Raw genomic sequence first — 15247 nt, 5'->3', positions numbered from 1 at the left:
TTTCATCAGGAAGAGACTATACAGAGGGAGTTAAAACGGATGTAATATTGAGGGGAAAAATAAGCCCTTGAAAGTTTTGTCCCCAAATATTTAAAAGTAGCATTCAAGCAATTCATTGTTAATGGTACCTCACTGGTAAGGCTGTGTGGTTTGCCATCTGAAACCCAAATAGCTCATACAAAATTATAGGCCAAAGAAAAGGCTGCAGATCCCCAGCCCTGCTAAAAGAATATTTTGACATTGGTTTGCAAAGATACAATTTGTTAGTTACAAAGTGTTTTTGGCAAGAAAAAATAAAGTGACATTTGGAAATGTTTGCACTGCTCTGTGGGCAAAGCTGTGAGAAGCTGTGTGTGAATCAGGTACCTGCCAGCTCTGTGACCCAGGGGCTGAGCGGCATTAGAGGGAACCACGAGTGGGGATCCAGGAGGTCCCACAAAGTGGAATGCAAGCCAGAGGCAATGTCAGCAGGAGCCCCAAGGCAATCAAAACCAAGACAGTGGTGAACAACCAACTTATCTCCCAGTCACGTGGAAAGCTGTGCTAATGGACTCCAGCAAATCTGCATTCAGGCTTGGCTGGAAGAGCAGGAACAGAGGGAAGGACCTGTAAGACTTTAGAGGTCTGGAGGGCTGATGCTGGGGAGCAAGCTGCACAGCAAACAGGAACAGCTAACAGGCACAACAACATGCCATTACCATTGCTATATTTATTACCATCAGAAAAAATACTTATCTGCAAAGCACAAAATTATTGAAGAGCTTAGTCCTTTGCTGTGCTTAGAGTACCTAATAATTACCAGCCCTTTCAAAACAGTAAACCGCAGAGAAATAAAGGAAAAATGACCTGAAGGAAAATGGTACCCTCTGCCCGTTCTACCAGTGACATTCTAGCCCAAGTAGATGTGCATGCAGAAGACTAAAATTCACCACTGAAGGAAAATGGTCACTGACTGGCAGGCTATTTTCTCCCCTGCATTTAATTTAAGCAAGGCTGAACAGAACAGGTTAAAGCATGATGTAATGAAAGACAGAATGTGCTTTGTCTGAATGGAAATGGAGTTTGGATAAATAGCCACATAAAATGGAACATATATTTCTATTTATTTGAAAAAAGTATCTGCAGACCAAAATGATTGAAAAGTATCTATATAGGTCTATTTAAAACTGAAGAGAGAGGCAATTTGAAAAATAACTATCTTATCTGCTAGCAAGCTGATAAGGGGAGTGATATGACTGAATGCTGCTTTTGTTTAAAAGCAACCAAAATGATAAGAACCAGAATGCTTGCAGAGATGTGTGGCCAGACTACATTACTAGCTGGACACCACTTAAAAAACCCAACCCCTAACTAAAATGGCAAATTACTCACTTGGCAAATACAGAAACATAGCCCCAGCTTGTGCCAACTCCCAGTCCCAGTTCCACCGAGGCACCTGAACAAAGCCCTTTCATAGGCAATGTAATTTAGGCTACCAGAGGTAGTCAGGATGCTCAGGTGTATAAAGGGGCCTCACGGAGCGCCAGACAGAGACAAATTCACATGGAGTAAGCGAAGCACTTTGCTGGCATGTGGACGTGGGTTCCGGAGGCTATTCCCAATACAGAAGACAATCACTGGCAGGTAATAAAGGAGGCATTTATGCGATATGTCAGCGGTTAGTGCAAAGCTTAAAAGAAATGAGATCATGTGGCAAGATAGCATTCTCTGCCTTTCCCCCAGGGAAAGGAGCATTACTGTTATTACTATAAGCCATTGTTACCGCTACTTCTTTGAAATAAAATGTGACACAGTATTGTCAGCTGATACTTGTGCGATCGCAGCTATCATAAGTTGTGGTTTCCAGAATATTAATCTCCAGTTATGCTACGCAGCTACCACACAAGTGTGCAGCACAGAGACAGACAGATCCCTGGAAAATCCATAAATAAAGAAACCAGCCAACAAGCCCCAAACAAGATCCCCCACCCTCAGGTACTGCTTTACTTTGAGCTTTCAAAAGCTAAAAACAAAAGGGACAAACCAAAGTAACAACAGGTTCATACAACAAGATTCACTTGGCATCATAGGATGGACAGTATAGCTATAGTAATTCAGCCCAAGAAGGACACCAGAAATCCAGATTATCATGCCCCTTTTAGTACAATGCTTATCAGAATACTTTTTTTTTTTTTTAATTTTCTATATTTTATATAGAAAAATAGCTCAGAATAATATTTTATCTGAAATGCAGGTCTATTCACTTATTGCAATGGACACAACAAATACAATATGGCTCCTCTTAAGATATGATATCTTGAGCAAAACAACTTCATTCCTGTTTCTTAATACTTGGAGACATTTAATGAACCTTGACATCAACATCAAAACATCTGAATTCACTTAAAATTTCAAATTAACTTCCATGATATCCATGAAAATTTTGTTTTTCCTTTAGAAAAGTTTAAAGGAAGCATATGTATGGCAACTGTACTTAAAAAAAAACAAAGTCAACAGATAATTGAAGAACAGACGAATGCCTTCTGAGACTGAACTGTTGCATACTAAAAGTCTCAGTAAACCTCTGAACATGGGACTTTAAAACCAACCCTGTCAGCATGCTGTATCATGGGTCACTTCAGCTATGGTGTAGTTACATCCAACTAACAGTAAGGTGGTTCACCATACTAAAAAGGAAAATCACGTGAACATTTGTATTTATCCCGCTGGCTTGCTTTTTTTTTTTTTTTTTTTTTTTTTTTTTTTTTTTTGTAAAAAAATTACATTATTTATCAAATGGAAAAATTTTTTGGTTTTGGATTCTAGGCCATGAATCAATGAGGTGCTCGTAAGGAGTACTACACAGAATTACATTTACAAACTATGGGAAAAGCACACTGCTTATTTTCAACATAAGCATCCAGAGCAGAAGAGAGTGAGTACATAAGAGCATCAGAGCTACGTAATAGCACCAGAACAGTGTCCATTAATAGAAAGTTTCCCACAAGAATACCAGGCCAGTTGAGTTAAGAGATGGTCTCTGGTTTCTCAAATCCTTAAGATTTAATTCTGCAGAGACATTTCCAAAACCCACATGATTACTATTTAGCAATGTGTCAGGGCTGGTCCCAGGACAGTATTTATCAATAATAATATCCAGGATCACCCTAACTACAACAGCTTCATACTTCCATCTGTAAAAGTCAAAATACGGAAAAAAGGCAATATGTACATTCAGTTTCATTTCTCCTCAAAATACTCTCTTGCTTCCCTGAACTGTGCAGTTACACAAGAGATGAGCAGAGAACATCTACAGTCCCACAGCAAAATGAAAAACAAAGTTTATTTCCTTACTCTCCAGAGAGAAAACTACTGCATGAGTAGGGAATGTTTCATTTGCTACAGGATCTTACAGCTGACAAACAAATGCAGTGGCACCAAACTGAACTAAAGCTGAAGGGAAAGCAGACCAAAACTTCTATTTCCACCTGCATATGTTGTACAACATTACACACAATAAGGCTCCATAGAATTAGGCTTTTATGTATACAACCAACAGCCCCATTTTTCTAAATATATGTGGCCATAGTTTCCTCTCAGGAAAGCTTAAAATCTGAAAATCAGGTGGAAGCACATAGAAGGATTGAATTGAAGAGTTGGAGACATGTTTATACCACATTCACAATTGATACTGAAAATAGCTAGCTACCTGCCTAGCCATCTTCAAATCATCTTTTTATTATAGACGTCTCTGCAGAAGAAAGGAGATAAACTTGTACAGAGTTGTGCTGCTTGCACATGTAACATTTTCCAGCAGACAGGCGCAGAGGGGCTTTCTCAAGAAACAGTCAGGTTGCTGATGGGAAGCAACACGATGCTGGAGTGAAAAGATTATTTTTGTTGATCACTTCAGTTTTTACATTGCTGACTTGAGTCTGAAGCACTGGAGAAAACTGGGATGTAATAGAAGCACTTCAAAGCAAGTGAAGTGAGGTAAATTGCATTACAATGACAGAGAAAAGTATACAGTGCTGTGAAAATGAGATGGGAGCAGGGGAGGTTTAAACCATGAACAGTGTGAAAATGGGTGAGAAAAGACAGAATCCTTGATACCATTTGGAGATCTGGAGAATATGAAACAGGTAAGGAAATTCAAACAGTGAAGGGTAAGGGTTTAACAAACAGGCCAGCACAGTAAGGCTGTAATGTCGGATCCTGATGGAGCAAAGTTAATGGTAGTAATGGTGCAGATTTCGAGTGCGGGACATGAACTGGATTCCTGGGAGGTGGGACTGTCTAGGCTGAAGCTAGGAAAGTTAAGGAAGCCTACCTTGGACAGAGGAAAGGAAGCCACTGGCAAAGCAAACTCGCTTACTCCTTACAGCATAGAAGCACAGGAAGGAGATGCTGGGAATAAAGCAGAACTAGGGAAGCAGGCTGTGAGGGGTGAAAAAAACATGGGATGAAACTCAGAGTAGAGCAATACTGTAAGAGTAAGAGAAGTATAACCATGAGCCAAAAACTGCTAATGCTCTTCATCTGCTGGAAAGGAATAACATTGAAAATGCAACAACAGGCACAAGTAGCAAGCTCTGCAATCCAAACTAAAATATCTTCGGCAAGTGACAGTATGCAGACACAACGGGTATAATGCAATATTGCCAATTTCTCAGAAAAGTGCGTTTTGTCAGAATTTCATACACTAGCCAGCACAAAACAGACACTGCAAATGCCCCACACTGAGCTTCACAAAAGTTAACCAGGTCTCAGCTGGCCTCAGTCCCAGCAGCAGGATGATGAAAGAATTGTTTTATGGTAAAACTGCAGATGTGTTTCAAGAACCAGTGCTGCTGTGATCCCCCAGGTCACCTATCTTTCCACATTGGAATTTTTCTTTTTAAAAATGGCAGTGCCCAACACAGTCCTTTCTGACAAGAACTAATGATATTCTTCTTCCACCCTTGAAAGATGAGTTTCCTGGACACCAGTTTGTAATTGCACAGAGCACAGGACTGCAAGAGTATTTTGGCCTCTAAACAAAAAATAATTTTCCCTGACCCCAAGCAGCAGAATTGTTTCTGGTATTCCAGTGAGAGTTTCAGACCCTATCACTTATCTTTATGAATGTGATAACCTGATCTATAGATAAGACTAGCAATTTGAAAAATAATGTTTATATATATTAGATCACAATTGTGTAGACAGAAGCTATTTTTTTTTCCATAATGACAATGCCATGAAATGCATTCTATGAAATCTAAAACATCACCCCTAACAAAACACAAATAAAAAGATCATGATCCCTAATTAAATGGAATTTCCTCATTGATGCAACACGTACAGATGCTCCTTCTATCTGATCTACCCCTGATCTCAAATGTCATTAAATGTGACTTTTATTATCCTCCTGGTTTTGGCCAAAACCTGCAGGCTTTACTTCCAAGTAATCAAAGAAAGACTTTCTGGAAGAGCAGCTCTGGCACTGCCCGAAGATCTAATCCTTCAAAGCTGATACCCATAAATTGTTGAGGTTTGCCAGAAATTACCTCTAAATCTCTATAATCCCAGGAATAAGTCCCAATTTCTGTAACATGTCAATAATGAATTAGAAAAATAATTTTATTCTTTCTGGAGTCTCCAGACTCCACCTGTTAAAAACAAAACAACAACAAACCACAGCAGAGTAAAAATCAGTATAAATACCATTTGTTACTTCTTAAACCAAAAGACTTAAAACTTCCTTTTTAAGGGTATAATCCTGCTAAACACTAAAAACTGCAGTTTTGAAGAGAATTGGAAGGCTAATATGGAGGCCCATGCAGAAGATTTTTCCTAGTCTCCTACAAGAGAGTAATTGACCTTGATTTTCATTATGTTTTCAGCTTGGGACATATAACTCACTTTGTGGTTAATTATCTTGCACTGGAGTCTGTGACAGTGGTTTGAGCGTAGAGTAGTGTGAGAGTATGTGGGTATAACCAGATCCATTAGAGTCGCACTGAGCACAGGAGCAGACCTCAGCTTAAGAATTTACTAACTTACCTCGTATAATTACTATCAGTATGAGGCAGGTGGGTATGGAAGGAGGAAGGGAAAGATCACTTTTTTTCCTTCCCTGGAAAGTGCCCAATTATAAATGGATAGCAGTGCTAAGGTGAGATCAACTTGAAATTCCTGTATAAGGAAATTCCTGTATAAGGAAATAGAAGGGTCTTGTAGTATTGTAGGTTTTTTAGTCTTTGTTTTGTTTTTGGATGAGACCTTGCCCAATTCTATAGCCTTACCTGCCCCTAAACTCCCCTTCACATTTTGCCACTCTGTAAATACCCAGGCTAACCTGCAATAATTAGTGGATACTTTAAGATTTTATTTTATTTTATTTTATTTTATTTTATTTTATTTTATTTTATTTTATTTTATTTTAAGATGTGGAAAGTTAAGGATGTGCTGTTGTGCTGTTTCAGAAAGGTGATGAGCAAGTATTGGGGAAAGGGGTAAGAAGATGCAAAAAAAAGAACTGAAAGGTATTTATGGTGCAGCAATTGCAACACTGTGGACAAGTCTTGGCAGAGAAGTCATAACAATTAAAGATAATTATAATTGCATTTCCCATATAGTGAGGAAGGTTCTGTAGTTTAATGTAGATAGTGGGTAGGGCTGAGGTGCATACAACGCCCTGGAGAAAAGAGCCAACCTCTGCAGGAGTGCATATTCCTTTGGTAAAATTCAAAGGACCTAAGCAGAAGCAGCCCGTTTCTAACACAAAGTTGTGCCCCAATACTGCTGTGTGATGAAACTGGCTAGATACTGATAAAACTAATCAGATTTGCTCCAGCTGAGGTGCTGGCCAGAGCTTGGGTGGCAGCGTGGTGATCTTGGCCCCTCCTGAGGCGCTGCTGGGTAGGGGACAGGATCTGTCCGCAGGCCCGCCGAGGAGCTGTCCACCACCAGCCGGGCTGCCCATGCCTTCTGCAGCTGCTCTTGCTTTAGCGGCCTCTCCGGCAACATCCAGCTGCCTCCTCAGGTCCAGGTGATAAAAGGCACAGGTTTCTGTCAGAAAAACAGCTCTTGGGTTTCACTGTTGTTCCTAATGAGAGCTTCCTCCAAGGTCTTTGGTACCAACTCACTGTCTTGTGTGTTCCAGAGAACACATGGCTTCCCAAAATAACCAGGGATTTACTCTGCTCTAAATTGCTGTTATTATTTAGGACTATAAAAGCTCAAAATATATATTCCCTTCAAAAGAAAGAAGACATAAAAGCCACTTTTCGCAATGAAATATTTTCCAGCCACTGCACACACCGCAGGTTAGAGAGACTGAATCTAACAGCTATTTGTTCTCAAGCAGGTATGGTCACCAAAAGTGACTTGGGCAGCTGACATCCTTTCTGTTTGACAGGAGAATTTCCCATACGACTTTTGATTTTTCATGCTGTCATTATTCACCATGGTTTGCAGTCTTATCAACAAAGGGAAAGAGGGAGCAGGCTGTGCACAAATCTTATCCGTCAGTGCTCTTTGCCACAGCAGGTGCCAAGTTGTCAGGGGACGATGGGTGGCTTGGTCCTTGGATCTGTGTTTAACTGTTTGTGTTTGAATTAAGAGGAAGGCTTTTTTCAACTATGCATATATTTGTCTGCACTCTTCCTGAATTTGTTCCAGCTGCAAGAGGTTAGCAGTAGGTAAGTACAAGTATATTGCTAATATTTGTGCCAAAGTGCTATTTTCGTATCTGGGTAAGATTTCACCCTGAACAGAAGATGTCCAGCTCCTGAATGAGTTTCACTTGATATTTTCCAGCAGCCAGGCAGGTGTGCAGGTTCCTGGAGAGGCTTTTTGCTGCTGTAGGAGGCAGCAGGCTCTTCCCATTGCACACTTTGCCAATTCAACTCACAGCCATGAGACAGCAGAGTCAGGCAGGCAGGCAGCCCTGTGCTGATCCCACTGAGCTGCAGTTTGCTGTCTCCTAGGAGATCGAATCCTCTATTTCCCCCTCTACCTAACGTTTTACTCTGTAGTCTCAAGGAGGATTCATTCAATTTTGTTCTGCAAATACTCTGAATATGCAGTTTGCAGTAGCTTTACCCAAGTCTGAGATAAAACACTTGTCCTGTTTCCCCTGGAATTTAACTGAAGTATAAAAAAAAATTGTACAAACATGACTTGTGACTGTATAAATATTTGCCCATATTTGGTAAATGTTCATACATATAATTTCTAAAACGCTCCTCTTACTATGCTAATTTCCACATTTTAAAAATAAATATCTTTCCTGCCCACTTTATTCACACTGTTATAGGAAATTCGTGTTTAAGCAGACTTTTTAAAACCAACTTATCAAAGCACATTTTGCAAGTTCACTTAGTTTTGAGTAAACTCAACAAATTTTGAAAGCAAACACCATTGGAGTCTGACCAGTTTTGGAGTGCTGAGGAAAGAGTTATTTTCTATTTGAATTTTAAAGATCAGCCAAAGTCTTATGTTGGCTGCCTTGTTCTGCAGTCTTTGAATCCTCTTAGGAAAGTCAGGGATACCCACAAACAATAGAATTAAAATCTGTCTTTAGGACTGGCAAACTATTCACAGTTCTGTCTAGCTGCTTAGCATAGACTGTGCTAGGCCTCAAGGAGAGAATAGGCCCCTAAAGAAGCAATAATTTTCAGATTGTTGTGTACAATGCAGTGATAAAGCTCCCTGTCACATTTTTCTTCCCAGTTACTGAAGTTCCCATTCAGATGAATTGTCACAGCTTCTTCAATCCAAACAAGCACCCTTCCGGCCTTGTTTGCATTAAAATGTGATAAAACTAAAGGTGACTTTAGCACAGCTGTGCAGAAAAGTGGATTAGGTCAAAGTGACAGCGTTTGTTAGGGCCTGCCACAAAGGTAGTTCAAGATTTGTCTAGAGCGTTAATGTGGGAGAAGCAGAAGTTTCTTAAACCCAGACATTTGTAATAAGGCTACAAACAAAAAATACCATTTCTTTCATCCAAACCTAGTTTTCCCAATGGCAGTAGGCCAGCCTGTTGACCTGTTGTCACAGAAAAATTCAGAGTGGCACCGCAAAACAAAGTGCCTTGTATTTTCTGTCATTCTTGCCAGCCGTCATGCAGAAGTCGAGCGCTGCTGTCAATAGCACAGCACCGAAAGGCAAGGGCCAGCGCCCTGACAGCACGCTGCATCTCCAGCTCCTCCAGGCAGAGAGACGCTGGCTCCAGTGTTCTGCAATGGGTTCCTCAAATGGGAATGTGTTTTGTAACACTTCTTCAGAGGGAGAAGTAAGGAGGGTCTGTTCTTCTTATCAATGCTTCAGCAGTGGACATTTTCACGTTACCATCTTTTGAGCTCCCATTTCTATTTTATTTTACTTTTAAGGGAAAACCCCACCAAAGCAAAAAGCCATCAGAAATAGCACCCTTTGCATGCCACCTGCTGGCAATTTTTTGTATTTGGCTAAGATGGGGGCAGAGCATAATTCTCTCCATGACAAGAAACACAATGTCAAAGGTTGGCAGAATCATCAACGACAGTCCCATGTCCGAGCACATGGGGCTATCTGAGTAGAAGCAGGAATAGGCCACCAAAACACACCTTCTGTCCACAGCTCTACCATTTATTCCTTCAGCTCATTGACAGATCCTAACCCTCAGAGACAGACACAGAGGCATGCTATTAATCTTCCCTATACTCAAATAAAAACCCTGAAGAAACACACAAGACGTCATTTTGTTTCAAGGGGGTTTGCATCTCAGGCTTGATCTAATGCACTTGCACTAGTTAAGGGTGATAGAAAGCGTCCATATTTATGGGGTTTATTTTTGTGTAGACATTACGGTCTGTAGACAGACATTCATTATTCCTGAGCCCTGTACCAGAGTCACTTCCAGGAACTGTGGCCCTTCAGCAGGGGCAGCCGGTGCTGCAGCACACTGCTGCATCACACAGGGGCAGCAACAGCTCCAGGGCAAGGGAGCTCCAAGCAGCAGTGAAACTAAAGGAAAAATAATAGGGAGTGTGCTGAGGACTCTTAGGTAAGTTATGGATGTGAGGAGTTTCTGAAAGAGCTCTACACCAGTATGCCAGACCATTTGAGATGGTCTCCTTTAGCGAGAGGTTAGGCATCTTTCAAAGACGGGCATTTAATATGATCTTAGGCTATTGCACCTCCTAGAAAATGATTGCTCTATCTACAGAACTAAATATGTGCAGTGACAACAAGCCTAGCTACATCGGTTAGAAGGTCCAAGAAACTACTGTCTTGTGGAACTGGCTATCACAGGAGTAGTCTCATAGAAAATGCAGAAAAAACAAAATCCACTCCTGACAGGGCTTAGCAACCCCTTATGGAGCAAGGAGCCTATAAGATAGGTCTGACTGGGGTGGGGTTGACATTTTTGGAAAATGTTCAGGAATTCCAAAGGATAGAACCTCAAACAGATGGCAAAAATCTGACTTTAAAAACTAATATATCCTGGGAGCAAGCATGTCCAAAGCCGAGCTAGATAAGAAGCCAGCTGACATTTGAAGAGCTCTGTAGCTTGGCAGATGCTCTCCCAGCTAACTACATACACAGCACTGATCTAGAGATGTAAAAAGCAACACTTTCTGGTGTAGCACACGAGGGAACAGGGCGCAGCATATGGCCGTGCTAAGCAAGACAAAGACAGATGAGACACCTGGCATGGCAAAAGTGTCCAGAGTGCAATATATTTATCATATTCCTTTGGAATTCCTTGGGTTTAATTTCCTTGGAAATTAAACCCAAGACTACCACTGATTGGGGGACTGCACAGCTACTGTTGTGTTTTCCTTCAGCTCATTTAAGTCTTTGTAAACACTAACCAGGCAATCCAGAAGTGCAAGTGTGTGTGGATAATCTCAACTTTAACCCAGGGAAAGTATCTGTAGGTACCCAGTTGGCATTCCTGGTTCCCCTTTGAAAACAGCTTGGTGAGGTCCCTGGAGATCCCCGTGCCCACAGACTGATGCTGTGCAGCAAAGCTCAGGGCCTTGCGGGGCACCGGACCAACCAGACTTCAGGTGGCTTCTCCACAGAGGTGCCTCAGTGCCTCAGTCGTTCCCACCTCTGTTTCTGCTGATGCATGCAGGGGAGCCTGCCGAGGAAGGGGCTGTCAGGCTGGCCTCTCACCTGACTCACGGTTAGTTCATGGCCAGCAGTGCTAATAAGGTTATGCTAATAAGGACAGCTAGCTGGGACCAAAACACAGCACAATATCTTACCAATGCTCTAAGAAATGAAGTGTACGAAGACATTTTAAGTGGAAATTCTCGAAGGCAATATTGCTACAGCACCCTATACAATAGTTTAAAAGGGTTTCAGGCCTCAAACGGTCACTTGTTTGGGAAATTTTAAGACTAGATTAGAAAGGATCAATATCATTGCTCTCATTTCTTGCATCTTGTGATTTTCTCTGCTGAGCCATCATTCCTTCACTATACAGGCTGCCACTCTTACAGCTCTGCTGTTGGTTTTCCATACACAAAGAACAAACCGTGGAGGTATTCATTTTATGATAAAACCCATTGGACTATCATCTTTATTGGCTTTGCACAAATGCACTTGGAGGCTGGCATATTCCAATTTATTGAAAGGTAGGGATGTATATCACTGCCTTAATTTCTTAAGAACTTTTAAATCTCCATTATTTTTCTGGTAAGAAAGCCATCTGAGCTTCTAAACAACAGATCAAAAAGATGTTTTTTCTTATTTGAAAAGTTGGTGACACGAGATACTTAAATTGTGTTTAAAGGTTTTAGAATTTAGAAAATGTATGTTCTCATTTATAGAGTCACCCGAAGTAAAAAGGCCAGGTTCAAACGCTGAGCATAAAGGCATACATGTGTTGAAGGCATTATGTGGATCTGTCAGTGTACTTATACACGGAACATGCAGTCATTCCTTAGTTGCAACAAAGATAATTGCATTCTTTCTGAATAGCACTTCTCAATCCTAAAACATACTCTAAAAGCATTTGGTATAATGACTTAAGGAGTTCATATCACACCACACCCTCAAAAGAGCCTGAAGAGATTAAATGCTGTTTGGCCAGGGACGAACCTCGCGGTTCCTGGTTGGAGGCAGCTTGCAGGAGACAAGCTGGGAGACGTGGGGCTCCCTTCAAGTAACCGATGGGCGAGAGCGCTGCCAAGAGAGGCAGCCTGGGGCCTTGCAGACGTGAGGCCTGTTAATTGCCAAATTTGCGAAAGCAGGAGAAGCCTGCGTTACAGAGAGAAAAGGTCCCGCTGAACCCGCTGACACCTCCCACCAGGCCCTGCGCTGGCTGCTGAGAGAAGACAACACTGCTATGGGTTACACGAGCTCTGCACTGGCTTTTGAGCGGGCATCGGGAGCATGCAGGAGCCTCAGCTTCACTGGAGCACCAGGCTCTTCCTTTGCCCCCCTGAACCCTTAAATTTTCCCTGTTACTTGGCTGCTAGCAAAACCCTTTTGAAACTTCCCTGCGGAAACAAATGTGTGTCACTGCATCATTCCTGACGGAGAACTACAGGCATCTTACGCACACAGAAAGGAAATCAGCCAACTTACGCCTACCTATGACACAGGAAAATGAGTGCAAGTTTCTGTAGGAAGGGCAGTATTTCTGAGACCTAGCTAGTCGTTGTAGCTAGTACACTCAATGTTTGAGGTCAACAAATGGCCTTCACCCCACCAGCAGAGAGCAGATGCCTTCTCATCCCCCTCCAGCTTGTCTGATGCCTGCAAAAAACTACTGAGAAGTGTGGGAAGGAGGAAAAGGGAAAAGATCAGGAAAGTATATCCAGGTTGTACGAAGATGTGTTTTCAGTATGATAGCGTAACCAGGAAAATAATGATTCAGGTCTACTGTGAAGATAGCACAATGCTGTTACTTTGCTAGTTAGCCTGGCCAGGTAGACAGCCAAGGTGTAACCACCACACAACCACAAAACAAAAGATGGTCCTTCTTTGGAAAACTGATGAAGTCTGCACTGACAGGCATGTCCTGTACTTTAAGAATAGACACAAGGATCTAGGTTTTGCAGTTTAAAAAAACAGGTTCTCCAGACTTATCCCAGTTACTCAAAGTCCAAACTCTGCCTATAAGCACCATATAATATCCTTAAAAAGAGCCTTACTCCTTGGACTGACCTTTAATTTTGTGTTTATTCAAAATAATTTATTTTTATATCAATGCACACACTCTAAATACTATAAGTACTTCAATGGCACTCCCATTTTTTTTATCCTTTGGGTTCTTAATAATTATGACCTTTACTATGCACATACATACTCTTGTTGGAGGGATTTTCACCTTGTTATAACTACATTCTCCAAAGCAAGAGAATGAATTTATTGTCTTTGCTGACTCTTGCCTGTTGATGCATGCCCCTAGGTCAGTAGTACACACGAGCTCTAATCACACCGAGATGACGTTAGCTTAAGTTTTTCCCAACCTGAAGGCAAATGCCTTCTTCATCATAGAAGTGTGCTTTCATTTCAAGGCATCCGAAGTTAAACCTTCAGGCTTTGGATTCAAAGTAAGTGCATTAAGCACATAAGAAACAATTTGGTGCAACAGTTGGAGGATACACGCTATTTAACCTGTAATCAAGACTTTTCCTTCTATTTTCTCCTAAGAAAAAAGAAAGAGACAGAGGAAGAGAGAGAGAAATGCAATACACTGTCACAGATGCAATAAATGAAACCAGTTCAGTTTAGCTTTCTGTTTCAAGGAGTGCATTTTTATGGAGTCAAGTGAGGCAACACTTCACTCTAGAATAAACACAAAGATGTTTTACACACATTTTACTTACATTACTTTACTTCCTTACATTTACTTTACTTCCTTAAGTTGGAAACTAAAAATGTCTTTAATTTTAATGATTTGAGAATTTAATAAATTATATTTACTGTCTATATCTGTCTGTGGCTCTCAGTGTACTCATTTTCCTCAAACAGAATGCAAATGAGAAGCCATAGTGCGGATAGTGGTATCCATAGCTTCTTTGTTTTTGGATGCTTGTCTCAGGAGGCAGAGTACTGGCCACAAAACAAGTCTCCGCTACCTGGTAGACCCCCAGCAGGTTTCTGAAAAAAAAGTCATACTGTTTTCTAGGAAGTCTGAAAAGACAACTCAGTGTTCAGTGTGGTACACAGATGAACTATGAGGTAAGGTCACCCCATCTCCCCTCTGTACAACTTGTTAGCTCTTCGTAGAGCTCTTCACTGCCTCACTGCTGCCTCACATACTTGCCAAATCAGTATAAACACACTCCAGAGGTGCCCAAGCACATCACTCTGAAGGGCTGGTATTTCAAGAGGAGCCCTGATGCCTTCTGTCACATTGCAGAAAGTGGAGCAAGAACAAACTGTTGCGTTTTATATACCTGAGGTATGCAAATTGACCACAAACAGCTGGCTGAATAGAAAGGCATCACATGGACACACACACATGCACACACATAAATACAGAGTTCTGCTTTTGATTTGGCTGGTGACTTCTCTTCCTCAATGCTTCTGTTCAGCAAGTATTCTCCAAGAACAGTTCTAATAGATCCTCCTATACCTTCATTTCCTTCTATCAAATGATTTGTATATCATAGTCAATGAAATCTAAGTGCTGAGAAACTTCCCCCAACTCTGATCTTTAATATTAGTGTCAAAAGTACTGCAGCAATTGGAAGCACACTGATATATCCAGCTTTGAATAGCAAACCTCCTAAATGGCAGTCCCAGTGTCTCTATCTGCTGATTTCAATCAAAGACACTGTAGCTCACCAGCAAGAGGAATACCATTTCCATTAAAAGTTTTAAAGGGACAACTTAGCATTTCAAATAAACTTCAAGGCATCTGAAACCTCTGAGTACGTGAAGATCCTACCACTATCAACCAAGCTCTAAAACTGATAACTAAGTCTAAATGGCTGCTGAAATCTCACAAGACACAACTCAAATTTATTTTTTTATAATATTATTTAAATTTGAGTATGCCTGCTAATTAATAGGAAAAATAATTGAGCAATAATACAGACACATACTAGCCCAAACCAAAGAAAATTACTTATCTGTCTGGAGCCCTGGCAACTAATTTAGACATTATTTAACTAGAACTTCTTTCAAAAACTGCATAAAAGCAGAAGCAATGTAGTCACAGTTTTAAATGGGCTTTCTGTATAATTTACTTTGTTCTAATAACCTACCAAAAAAAAAAAAAAAATCCCAAGTTAATAAAAATGCAAATACCACCTTCAATGGCTAAATGGAACTA

Source organism: Anas platyrhynchos, chromosome 13 (assembly GCF_047663525.1).
Source record: "Anas platyrhynchos isolate ZD024472 breed Pekin duck chromosome 13, IASCAAS_PekinDuck_T2T, whole genome shotgun sequence".
In the NCBI taxonomy this organism is placed as follows: domain Eukaryota; kingdom Metazoa; phylum Chordata; class Aves; order Anseriformes; family Anatidae; genus Anas; species Anas platyrhynchos.
The sequence above is the reverse complement of the archived record's forward strand: the minus strand, read 5'-3'. Positions refer to the sequence as shown.